Raw genomic sequence first — 14,369 nt, forward strand, 5'->3', positions numbered from 1 at the left:
CATTCTCCATGTTCTGGCATTTGAGGTTTGTTCCTTCTGAGTTGTCTTCCAAAACCTTCTCCTGCATTCAGACTCTTCATGACCAAAGTTATTACAAATAGAACATTCAATTTCACTTTCAAGGGTGGAAAAGTTGTTATAGGTCCTTTTAGTGATTCCAGTCATACTTCTTTATTTTTGAGCTTCTCTAGTCATGATTGTCTTATAGGCAACACATTGAATTGCTTTGTGACCAAAGTTATGGCAAGAGAAACATTGGCCATTGAGGAAACTCCTACGATTATCAAATCTATCAACCAACCGATTGTAGTTTTTACTGACATCCATTCTTGAGGCAAATTGGTAATATTTTACTTGTGGCTGGTTGTAGCTTCTATTTGTCCTTAAGGTAGCTTGCCCCCGATTTTCTTGATAGTCTTTGTTCGTTCTTGAGGTAAACTGTCCCTGATTTACCTGATGATTTCTATTAGGCTTTTGTTCGCTCCTCCTTGCTGCATCAAGATAACTTTTGGAGGTGGATGCTTGAGATTCTTCTCCATTATATCCTAGACCTGTCTTGATTAGTGGAGAACGCTACACGTTGATAATCTAATCCAGAGTTTCAGACCCTTTAAGAAATTTAATATTAAGAGCTTTTGTTTTCTCAATCTCTTTTCTTAGACTAACAATTTCACATTCCAATTTTTCGTGATGTTTTTCTCTTTCAGCCAGCTGACATTGCAGAGAATCAATAATCACATTTTTCTCTTCTAAACAAATTTTGAGATTAGGAATCTCTTCATAAAGACCTTCTTCATCTACAACATCCATATAATCATCATCTTCAAAAGCCATTAACAGTTTATAATTATTACCTCGTTCATCTTCGTCACTATTTGAAAGTCCATCACTATCTTCATGAGTGTAATAGCTTTTCTTATTTGCATTCTGTTTCTTGTTCCATCTAACAGGTTCCTTCCCCTTGTCAATCTTATCCTTATGAGGACACTTGGCAGCATAGTGATCGACTCTTCCACAAGCAAACCATTTGCAAGGTAACTTACCTCGGAATATTCCAACACCCCGTTGAAGGTTTTTGACAAAATTTGATTCTTCTTCTTCTTTTGACACGTGTCATGACTCATAGTAGTCTCCTTTGCTTGAAGCCTTGATGGCAGCGTCTCTCCTGTATGATGGTCCTCCTTTCCTCATTTCATAAGCAGTTAGAATCCCGTGCAGCTGTGACATGGTAAGGTTTCATAGATTCTCTTTTTCTTCTATTGTAGAAGCTTTAGATTCAAACCTAGGGGACAAAGATATTATAACCTTTTCAACCACAACAGCCTCTTTAATTTCTTCATCCAAGTTTTTCATACAATTAAAAATCTCATCTACACGAAGGAAATAGTTAGCCACACTTTCATCGTTGTTCATTCTAAGACTTTCATACTGAATTCTGAGGGTTTGAAGTTTTGCTCGTTTTACCTGTTCATCTCCTTGAAAGCTCAAAACAATCTTGTCCCATATTTCTTTTGCGGATTTATACTGCATAACCTTGACGAATTCTGATTGAGATAGACATCCTAATAGGGTATTGACTGCCTTTGCATTTGTTTCATATTTCTTCTTCTCAGCTGGATCTGTAGGAGTTGCTGATGGAAAAGAGTACCCTGTATCTATGATATCCCAGAATTCTATACCAAGAGATTGAAGATAGGCAGTAACTCTTACCTTCCAATATACGAAGTTTTTCCCACCAAAAATCAGTGGCCTGATAGATGCTTCTATCTCGTAGTTTCTCATGATGATGGATCTTCCTCCAAGCGATCAAGCTTCTTCGAAAGGACCTGCTCTGATACCAATTGTTGGAAATAATACTGAGAGGGGGCGTGAATCAATGTTATCAAGTCAAATATTCCTTTTTCAAATCGAGATGATATACGCTACTTCAGTTAATTAAAACCGCGTATATACGTAACTATGTAGAAGGAAACCCACGTATATAATGTAAACTTATAATTTACTTTATCTTTCAAATGTTGATTATTAATCTGTGTATCAGAATCAGTAACCAGAAACAGTAAAACAGAGCAGAGGACAATCACACACAAGAACACAAGATATAAGGTGGAAACCCAATGTGGGTGAAAACCACCTGCTACAATTTGTCTCTATCTTCTGTTAATTAGAAACTTCCTTTTACAATGTACCAGTGCAGTCCTTTACCAGTACGCAGGCTGCAACCTGCAGAGAGCTACAACCCTCTCTCTTTCTCCAGCTTCTCCTGGAAGGGAGCTACAACCCCTTAGCTCTTGTACTATCCAAGATACTAGTACGTAGGTGCTGGCCTACTGAAGGCTACAACCTTCTCTTTCTTCCAGGGACCACGTTTCATAAATTTTCAGAGTCGATCCATGAACATCAATCAATCATCAACTATTTTTGCATCAAACAATCTCCTTTTCACCAATTAGCACTGAATCAAGTAAACACTTCTCTGACAGTTGTACCCAGAACACAGTAACAGTAACCAAACACCAAATTTTGAACCCAGAACACTGCAGTAATAGAGGTAGCTAGATCACAATTAAAAGATATACGCTACTTCAACAACCTGAAACCTGCGTGCAGATCTATAAAAGATAATTCACTCTTTCAAATATTCAAACACTGATTAACCCAGATTATCAGATTTATAGATCAAGCATGTGCCACATATAACAGATCAAAATCATGCAAAGATATTATCATTCAAGCCAAAATATTATGACCCATCAATAGAACTTATCCTTCTTTGTGCTAAGGTTCCTCCTTTATTCAAATCCAGGTCTGCACCATAACCCCAATCACAAATATTTCAGATCTAGCACTTATTAGATATTCAATTCATTCAGATTAGTTGCCTTTCCAAATGATCTCCTTCCTCTTTTATAGTCTTAGGCCTTTCACAATACCACGGTCCAAAACCATAATAACACAATACCATGAACCCAATACTTGGGGTCAACACTTTTGGATGCAATACCACAGACCAAAACCATAGGATAAAAAACTGTCGGACTAATACCATGAGCCAACCATGAAAGTGCGTGAACTTTTCTCTTCATGAAAGGAAGTTTTCTCTGCATGAAAGTTCGTGAACTTTTCTCTATATGAAAGAAACTTTTGTCTGCATGAAAGTGCGTGAAATTTTCTCTACATGAAATAAACTTTTCTCCGCATGAAAGTGCGTGAACTTTTCTTTACATGAAAGAACCTTTTATATTCATGAAAGTGCGTGAAATTTTCTCTGCATGAAAGAAACTTTTATCTTCATGAAAGAAACTTTTATCTTTATGAAAGTGCGTAAACTTTTCTCTACATGAAAGAAACTTTTATCTTCATGAAAGTGCGTGAACTTTGTTGCACTATAATTTATCATCTGAGATGAGTGGGTTGCCATCAAGTACAACATATGTATCATAATGCCAGCAATAAATAACATTTCCCACAAGCTAACTATACAATATGCGATAAACCAATGTCGTGTCTTTACTATTCTCAAGATTATCCCTGATAAGAACGGTGTGGTTGCTAGCTTGCAATCACTCATGTGAAATCATGCCAAAATATCTCTAACATACCTTTGTTCAGAAATGGTAATCGGAGAACCACTCTGATCAATCTCTAGTCCAAGGAAGAAATTTAGTAGTCCCATGTTTGTCATAGAAAAGTACTTATGTAAAGAGATTTTAATCTCAACAATGGAAGGAGTTGAAATACCTATTATGATCATCTATGTAGAGTACTATGATAAAAAAGAACTCAATTTTATTCAACAAATAAACATTGGAATTAGATCTGCACCATACAAAATTTTGAGATAACAAATAGGAATCCATCTTTGCATACCACACTCTAGGTGCGTGCTTGAGGCCATAGAGAGACTTCTTTAGTTTATGTACCAGAGAGGAATTTTGTATGTATCAATGTGGCTGCTCCATGTAGATTTCATCCTCGATATCACTGTAAAGTAAATAATTCTTCACATCCATATGATGCACCTCACGTCCTCTTGCTCCTACAATGGTGAGAGCTAGCTGAATGGAATCTATTTTTTCCACGAGAGAAAAATTATCATCATAGCCAACACCATGTACCTACTAAAACCATTTTTCCACCAACTGTGCTTTATATTGACTAACATGGCCATCTGATACATTCTTGGTTAGGTAAACCCACTTTCACCTGACAAGTTTACAATTGGAAGATAGTGGAAACAGGTCCAAATAATGGTTCTCAATCAGAGATTTGTATTCCTCATTCATAGTTTCTTCCCATTTAGGATGCCGATCTTCTTCTGCACAATTATGGGATCATACTCATTCATTATATTAGCATCGATCGGAATGCATGGCTCCATAGCTAAGAGTTCTTGTGAAGCTTCCTCAAACTAAAGCATGGCAGAAGGATCATCTAAAAGATCACTCGTGTTGCAACATTTTTGTGTTGAAGGTGGTTGAGAATCTTCCAAATTGCATGATAAAGTATTATCTCAATGTTGAAAAACTAGTGGTCCAAGAGGTGTCACAGGAAACTACTCATCTACCTCAGAATTCTGATCTGAAGTACAATCTAGATACTCAACAATTAGTGTCAAGGGAAACTTTGTAATAGCTTCATTTGATGGTGCATGCAAAGCATATTATTCAAACTTTACATTCCATTCGATAGAAAATATTCAGTGTTGATATCAAGTAATATGAACCCTTTGACTTCATCAGAATATCCAACAAACATGCATGTCTTTCTCTAAGGCTCCAAAGCCTTTCTCTTCTTTGTAGGAATGTAGGCCCATGCTTGAGATCTAAAAATGCATAAATGACTTAATTCAAGTTGCATGCAAGTCGAAGCATCAAAAGGTGTTTTTCTAGTAACATATTTATGAGGACATATATTGTAGATGTATGAGGCACAATTCATAGCTTCATCACACAATTTTGATGTAAGAGATCTTGCATGCAACATGTAACTAGCAATCTCTTTCAAGTATCTATTCTTCTTCTCAGCCACCCCATTTTGCCATTGAGTGTAAGGAGGTCTATGCTACAACTACATGCCTATTTCATTACAAATATTTTGTATATCATTGATGATGTATTCCATCCCATTATCTATGAAGAGGATCTTGATGCATTTTCTAGACTAATTTTCCACATGTGCTTCGAAAATATTTAGATGTTGAAAAAATTCAGACTTGAGTTTCAAAAAAATAAGCCCAAGCGAATCTCATGTAATCATGTATAAATGTCAACACATTTATTAACTTTCGCATTGAAGGTACTGGAAATGGACCAATGAGATCATTTTGTACAAGCTCCAAAGGTGAAGAGGCTCTCCATGCATGCCTCTTCTCCAACTTTCTTGTGGATGCTTTCCAAGATCACATCGATTAGAAACACCATTTGAAAATCAATGGCAGGAAATCCTTTAACCATCACTTGCTTGTTAAGTTGTTGCATGCATCTGAAATTCAAGAGTCCAAATATCTCATGCCAAATCCTACTTTCTTCATTTGCACGCATAAGTAGCAAAATAGAATTTGAATTGACAGGAAAAGATTCAAAAAATGTATACAAATGAGATTGACATTTACCTTTCGAGGTGAAATCTTCAAGTTGGTTTTCATATCATAAATGCCCACAGAATCCATGGTAAACTCCAATTTGCTTTCAATGTCAGTGTGTGTCATCTAAGAGACTGAAAGAAGATTCACACAAAGTCTTTGAAAACGTAAGATATTCTCAAAACTACATCTTCGATTTGCACTCTTCCTTGTCCAGTTGCTTCAACTACAAAATTGTTCCCCATGAGAATAGGAGGTTCTAACTATGCATGTAGAGAATAAAAATATTCCTTTAAAGAACCCATATGATGTGAAACTCCTGAATCGATGGTCCATTCTTGTGGTTTAGAATGAAGGAAGTCAAAGCATGACCATTACCCCTTGTTTCTGATGGCTTTTCCTCCATCTTCTTCTTGGCACTTTCCAGAATATCATGACCAAGATTACTTTGCTAAAGAGTATTTGACATTTAATCAATAGTCTTCTACATGCAAGAGTATTCAAGATGATAGCCTATATTACAATAAGGACACTTGGAGTTTCCTTTCTTTCCCTTCTTACCTTTGGAGCTAAAGAGTCATCTACAGGTTTTGGATTTCCTCCCTTTCTTGAATCTGAATCTCTTGCCTTTCCTTTTCCTTTGGATTTTTAATTCGGTTTTGAGTTGGTCTTTCCTTTCTCATGCATGGAAAATGTAGGTCCATTTGAAGTCTTTAATGAACCCATCTTGATGAGCTATATTTCTGACGAATGAGAGACTCAATAAAAGCATCAAATTTGGGCATTTTCTATTTATCTCCAGTTGCAAGTCTAACTATATCAAATGTAGAAACAAAAATATCATATTAATGCCCTAATTTAGACAAAATAGAAAGGATCAATTGACCTTCCTACTTGGATTTATCAATCCCGTGATCCTATAATTGAAGAAGAAATGATTTGAAATTTGTAAAAAAATATTAAAAGTTCTCAAAGCTATTTGGATCTAAGGAATTTATATAATTTTCAAGAATATGAGCCTGCATCTCATCATTCTTTCTAAAAAAGTTCCCCAAGATTTTCAAGACCTCATTTGGAGTGTTGCATGTGTCCACATGGAAAAACAATGTTGGAGATATGGAAAACAATAAAACACCAAAAGCCGCATCCATATTGTTGAATTATTTGGAATTTTCAATGGAAAAATTAGGTTCAACTTCCACATTCATAACTATCTCATACAATCATTTTCCTCTGAGGTGAAGAAAAATCTATGGCTTTCATTGGAGGTATGTATACAGAGTGAGAACAGATTAAGATGGCAACTCCATTATTCAACCTTGCGTCTTTAGAAACAATTGCAGTGGATCTCTAATATTTTGATCCACAAATAAATTCTCCAAACAATTTCCAATTCTTTAATCTCCAAACCTGCAAAAGGTTGTTCATGCACATTTTGTACACCCTTGTAGCTCCAATAACATGTAAAATTATTAGAGAACATCTATGGATCTAGATAAATAATAATCGTGCAAACTTGTAAGAATTTAAAAGAAAATTGGAATAGAGAATGAATTTGGTTACTCAATATTTATTTGAGAATCAATACATAAAGAAACTAAGTTAAGCTTAGTTGTGCATGCAATAACTAAGGCCAATTAAAGCTAACTGAAGCTAAGTGTGTTTTATTTTATGTTAATGTGCACATGCACCAAATGCAAGCACTAGAGTTAACTAACTAAAGCCAAGTTCACACCACATGTAAGAACTCTAGTTAACTAACTAATTCCAAGTGCACTCCATATGCAAATACTAGACTTTATTTGAAGCTAATTAAGGCTAACTAGGTGCATATACAACAACACAATGATAAGTTAGGAAACCCTAGTGACATTAAGATGTGTAATCAACTCTGTTGTGGAATTTTGCAATGGAAAAGTAAGGGAGCGATGAAGAGGAGTGTACATGGTTTGTTATGACATGATTATTACAGTGTGCTTGTAAAATTTTTGTTTGTGGAGAGCCACCATTTGAGGAGCCACTACTGACAAAGATTTTGGAGATCATGGTTAGATACCATGAAACATGAAGCAACTTTCTTAGTCTTAAATTTGTTCACATACAACAACAAAAGTTGTTGTGTATAAAATGTCATTGGAATGGGAGCACTTAACGCATAAATAATTTGCAGCTTGATAGGTGATGTCCAGCCTATTAGTAGCTATGATGGTAAGAACTTCTTTTTTAATTCCTTTTCAATATCAGATTTATTAGAATATATGCCTTGCAATATTGAATTTATTATAGTACATTGAGACTCTTGATCTCAACGTGAAATTATTTTGTTAGGGTTGAAATTTTAATATATGATAAGTAAAAACCAGAGACACCAGACATTTATTGAATGAAGATGTTGAAGATAAGGAAAACACACACACACACATTGTACGTGATTATGGAGGAAGACTATTTTTGTGATTGTGTTGCAAGCGGAAGAAAAAAGATAGAAAAGATAGTGATTTGAAGCAATATGGTAGCAAAGTGTATTGATTGTGGCACCATTAGGGGATGTTGAGTAAGGATGGACAACAGAGGTAAAATTTTGTGTGTTCTTTCTAAGAAAGTCTATGATGTTTTGTAGTGGCCCTTGAAAATTTTGTAATAATATGTACTTGAGTAAATTATGATGTAAGTCTAATAAGGCACATGTACCCTATGAAGTTCGTGGAAATCTTCAAACCACTTTGTAAGTGTAGGTTTGTAGTAAGCCATAAACCACTTTGTACTGTAGCTTTTTGGTAAGCTACAAACCACTTGTGGGATGGAAGTGGTCACGAATTCATGAAGCATGGTTTAGGGTCAACCGAGAAAACCTTGAGCATAGTTGAGGCATGGTTGAGGGTTAGCTAAAAAACCCTAAGCATGGTTTAGGGTAGGCCAATCAAACCCTAAGCATGGTAATGGGTAATCTAAAAAATCCTAGGCTCATGATGGTGGAGGGAGACTTAAGGTACAAGTGCATATATGAATATAATGAAAATTCAATGAACTATGTACGTGAAGCGACATCCTAGTAGACTGGAAGTTGCAATAGATAGTGACTCATGAATTTTGGTGGATTGTTGTTCCTTTATATGGATGACAACATACTCTTTCTGATAATCTTGTTTGTAAACACCAAGGCCACAGTTACACTTTGTTGTCTGAGATCAAGGCAAGTAGTCATTAAGGGGGGAGTTGGAGAACATAATTTGTACTTGTCTTTGGTGTGCTTATCTCTAGAATGAGTCTATTCTTATTAGTTTGGACATTGTTGAGGCGTAGTTTGTTGAGAGATTCTCGCCAACTAGTTAGATTCCTATATTGGTGTGTGGTTGACATTTTATTTCAACTAAGTGATTGTGCATCCAAGATAGCCTTTCTATCTTAAAATAACACTTTGTATATATATGATCATTATAATGTTTGCTTTTATAATTATAAATTTTATAAATTTCAAAACTAAATTAATCATTTTTCTATATATAATTTAGTTTTAGTAAAATTATATACAAAATAGAATTAAACTAACTTTATAAAAATGAAATTACAATATTTTCAATTTTAAGATTGTGAAATACTAACTTTGTTTCTAATAAGAACATGATGCAATAAACCATTGAGATAATACATTTAAAAGAAATTAAATTCAAAAAATATATCTTAATATTTATTAGTTTTTGAATTTCTATTATTTTAAGATATCCTAAATAGAATATAATATAATTTATGAAGATATAAATTATATAAAAAAAAATTAGGAAAAATATGTTACCATTAATTTTGTATTGATTTATGTAAATTTATATTATTTGGATGATGATGACTAATGTCTAGTAAAACCTATTCAACTTCAAGAATATAAGAAATTAATTAAAAATTTATGATTAATGATAAGCGTTACCACATCACCATAGCCTTGCTGTATTAATAGGTCAAGAACTTTTGTAGTGTGACATATATTTTGAAAATTAGAACAGATTTTCATATATGTTTGGGAATCTAAAATAAATTGATTTTCATCTTCTTCCCATGGTGTTTTATTATTTTAGTAATGCTCATTTTATTGTTAACACCACTTAACATAGATTCATAGTTTTAGTTTTCAAGGTGGTGTTGATCACCTCCTTATAATATCTTGGATTTATATTTGCCTCTAACTTTGTATCACTCTATAAATTCTATTTATATTTCGAAGTATTAATATTTTTAGTATTATCCTTATTCTATAGGATGATATCCTCCTTTATCCCTAATGATCTAGCCAAGATTGGGCATCCTTATGGCATCCTCGCTTGAGACAAATATGAGGGTTTTGGCTAGAGTAACAAGAAAATTTAGGAAATCTCTTGGCTTCGTCTTGTATAAATTCTTCTTATACAAGGTATATCTAGTCATAGCCATACTTTCAATAGGGGAAAGACTTATTTTAAGAAGGAGGATAAGGTAGGGAGCATATCCTCTAATCTTGACGTTGTAGAATATAAAACGTTCTTGGATCTTCTCAATTTTCCTCCATGATTTTCTATATATATTGCAACCCTAAACATCATGTCATATAAAATAATAAGGGTGATAATATTTTGAAAGAGAAATTTATTTAATCCTAAATCTAAACTTACAATTTCTTTCAAGCCCATGACAAGTTTTTCATCCTCCACTTATCCTTTTTTCAATGCTACCATTCCCCCATGTGTAGGAACTTACTCTAAGTAGTACTCTCATAAGTAATCTTTTTGAATTTAAAAATCATGACTTTTTTCTTGCAAGTGTTAACAATCATACCATCTTGGAGCAAAAATCTTGGAAGACTCTTGGTTAATGACCAAGATAATCATAACTCCTTACAAAAAAAATAATATTTTCCATAAGGTAGTTACAAATTTAACATAATTATAATTAATTATTAATTTACTAATTATTTTTTAATTAATATTTCTATAATATTTAAATATTAAGAATTTATCTTTATAATATTTAATTTTTCCCTTGCACCTAGGAAGATTCCCATTGATGACATTATTTGTAACATCGAGTATCGTATTAGGGACATTCCAGATAATGTCAAGGAGGCAATGAGACAAGATTGTGCTAGCATTTTCAAGAAGGCTAAGCCTCATAAAATAAACCTTAGGAGATTTGAGTTTCTTGCCCTTAAAGCCCTGAGGGAGAACCTCGACATTGTCTTTCTAAAAGCTGACAAAGGGCCCGGGGTTGTTGCCATTTTGAATAAATCTGATTATGTCAACAAAATGTTTAACCATCTCTATAATAGTGGATGTTACATTAGGCCTAAAAATAATCCCTTAAATTTTGTTTCTAAAGATGTAGCGATAGCCATTAAATCAAATCTATCTCTCAATCCTCTTTCCAGAAGCTCATTGAGAGAAATCCCCTCACCCTAGAATTTATGGCCTTCCTAAGATCAATAAATCTGGGGCCCCCTTGATACCTATTGTTAAAACAATAGGTGGACCTAGTTATCTTCTTGCTAAATTCTTAGCTCTTAAGCTTAAGCCTCTTATGGATCGCATTGATTCCTATGTTAAGGATTCTACGTCCTTTGTCAAATAATGGAAGGATGTAAACTTGGACCCAGGGGATCTTCTTGTTAGTTTTTATGTTATTTACTTATATACCAAAATCCCCATTCAAGAGGCCATTGATGTCATAAGTTAGATCATTGACCATGACACTACAAATTTGGTTGGCCTCTACCTCACCTCAACCTTATTCAGTTTCCACGGTGAATTCTATGAGCAAACCAATAGGGTGGCATGGGTTCTCCTCTTTCCCCTATTGTTGCCAACTTATTTATAGAATACTTTGAGACCAGGGCCTTAGCCTCAGCTCAACTTTTCCCCAAAAAATGGAGGAGCTTTGTTGATGACGCGTGCATCATCTGGCCCCATCGCCGCAAGAAATTGGATTTGTTTCTAAACCACCTTAATTCCCAATCTAATTCCATCAAGTTCACGATGGAAGTTGAGGTGGAGGGGCGCCTTCCTTTCCTTGACATTCTCCTCTCTAGAATATATGATTGTTCCATTTATCACCATGTTTTTCACAAAAAAACTCGCATGGAACAATATTTTCAAGCTAGTTCTCATCATTTTCCTGCTAAAAAATTCTATGGTCTCAACACCATTGCTACCCGTGCTCTAAGAATCTGATGAGAACTACCGAGAGCAAGAGAAATCTCATCTCTTTGAATTTTTTAAAAATAATGGGTGTAGTAGAACTCAGATCCTTAAGGCCTTTAAAAGAGCTTGTAAAGGACCAAGAGTTAAAACTACTCGTGTTGATCCTATTTCGAAGATTCATATCCCATTTATTTAAGGGACCACGGATAGGATTGCCCATATCCTTAGGTAGAGTAATGTTTCTCTTTATTAAAACCTCTAAGGACCATTAGAAATTCTCTTGGTTCAGTTAAGAACCCTATCGACCTAAAGGGCGTTTACCTGATTCCTTGCTCCTGTGGTATTCCATATATCGGAGAGACGGGTTGATCAATTAACTAGAGGATCCATGAGCACACTTCAGACATAAGACACAATCGTTCTCACTCTTCGACTCTAGCTGAACATGTGGAGAAATCCAAGCACCATGTCTGTATTGAGGAATCCAGAGTCATTGCTAGAGTTGATCATTTCCACCATAGGAAGCTTAGGGAGGCTATAGAGATTGAGAGGCATACTAGAAATATCAATAGAGATGATGGTTGGAAATTGAGTAGGAGTTGGATTCTGGTCCTCTCCTTATGATCCTCTTGTTTCGTTTCCCCCCTTTTATATTTTTCCCTCCTTTCCCCTTTTTATATATTTGTTTCTTACCATTTGTTAATTCTTGTATAATAATTTCTCAAGCTACTTAGTACTTTATATTATAGTAAATTCCCTCCTCTCATTTTCTTTATATATTTATAACTTATATTTTTATCTTCTCTTTGATTCATTCTTTGACCATTTTAAAATAAATTACTAAGCTCCTAATTATTTCTTTAACATATAATATTTTGAATCTTTCTCTTAATTTCTCTTAACCTCTCTTTACTTCTTATATAAGATTTTGGATCTAAACCTTTTAGTTTTAATTATAAACTCCTATCTCATTCTTAACCCTCTAATTAATTTTTGGATTATTCTCTACATTATTTTAATCCTCTCCTAAATGTTAATTTATAACATGTTTTTTTTTAACCCCAAAAAATGGACTATTAACTATATAACAACTATTTTTATTAATACTTAACCCCTTAAAACTATATTTTGATCTAGCATTATATATCCTAAAAGCTATTTTATTGATAGCTTATTCATATCCCCTTACTATTTATTATTATTTGTGCTCATGTCAACCAACTTATAATTTAAATAAAAAAAAATAACAGCAAAGCGAGATGCCAGGATATAGTGCAAAGGCACCTGCATCAGTAATATCCTTTGATGAGGAGTGACACAGTGAAATAGGTGGATTCAAAAATGGTTTTGACTATGAACAACATAATTATGTTTATTTTTATTTTGATAAGTAGAGACAGTATAATAGACAACCAATACAATACCGCTAGATGGATAGCAATGAACTTATTTAAATTTTGGACAGGATTTAAAGCTGACAGGTGGAGACCTGGTTTCCTAGTGGCAGTAAAATGACCTACAATAGAAAATGGTTGCGAAAAGTTCTTTTGAAAACAGAAATACATAGAGAGCTGCCAAGTTTACAAAAAAAAATAAAATAATAATTTAAATAAAATTTAGAATATTAAATAATTTCATTGTAACTTTTCATGATTTCTATTTACCTGTTTAACTAATTTCCAACGGCTAGTTTTCAACGGCTAGTTTCATGAACTGACCTTGGGGAAATGATGCATCCTTGCTATTTATACATGAAGATTGTATGATTTTTTCACCTTGTCCAGAGAACGAACCACATTAGTTTGTTCCAAATGTTAACCAAATCCTAATGTTGTGATTAATCCGAAAGATATTTTATCTACAATATAGATTACAAAAGTCTTAGATCTATGTTTGTTTTATTTAATTTTATCATATCGATAATCAATTCATCTTACACTTTGATAACGCAAAAAAAACTTTATTTATTTAAATATAATTATGAACTTTTAACACAATATATAATTAATTTATTTAAATATAATTATAAAATTTTAACACATTAATATTGAATAAAATCTCAAAATAAAATATGAAAATACAAAAATAAATATAACATTTTAAATTAAACAAAAATACCTGCGTTATCATTTCTCTATTAAAACATAATTGAAATGCATAAGCTAAATAGATTAATTAACTCATGGAAAAAATAAATAGATTAAACCATTGTTAATTAATTATTATTATTGTAAAAAAATGTGAGAACAGTTTAATTATAAAAGATAATTCTAAATATATAAGTTTGAAATAAACAAAGAACTTCTGCTCCTTTCACAACTATGGTTTAAGGTATATGTTATTTCTTTTATTGGCATTGATTATACCAATTTAATAAAATTAGATTAAAAAATAACCTATATTAAACTAATATAATTTAGTAATAATGCTATTAAACTAATATTGCTAAATAATAACTAGATGGGAGTAGAAAATCAAAACAGTAATGGGATTGGGAGCATCAACCACCCCACAGGATCTCGAAGGCATTAATGAGGTTTGGCGAACTATGCGACATGCTAATGGAATTCATTTGCAAACACTTGAGAAGAAGCATGGTGAGCTCAATACGAAGATTGGCAATA

The sequence above is a fragment of the Pinus tabuliformis genome, chromosome 9 (genome assembly GCF_031772625.1).
Source record: "Pinus tabuliformis cultivar Carrire ecotype Pingquan chromosome 9, CPIR1, whole genome shotgun sequence".
NCBI lineage: Eukaryota > Viridiplantae > Streptophyta > Pinopsida > Pinales > Pinaceae > Pinus > Pinus tabuliformis.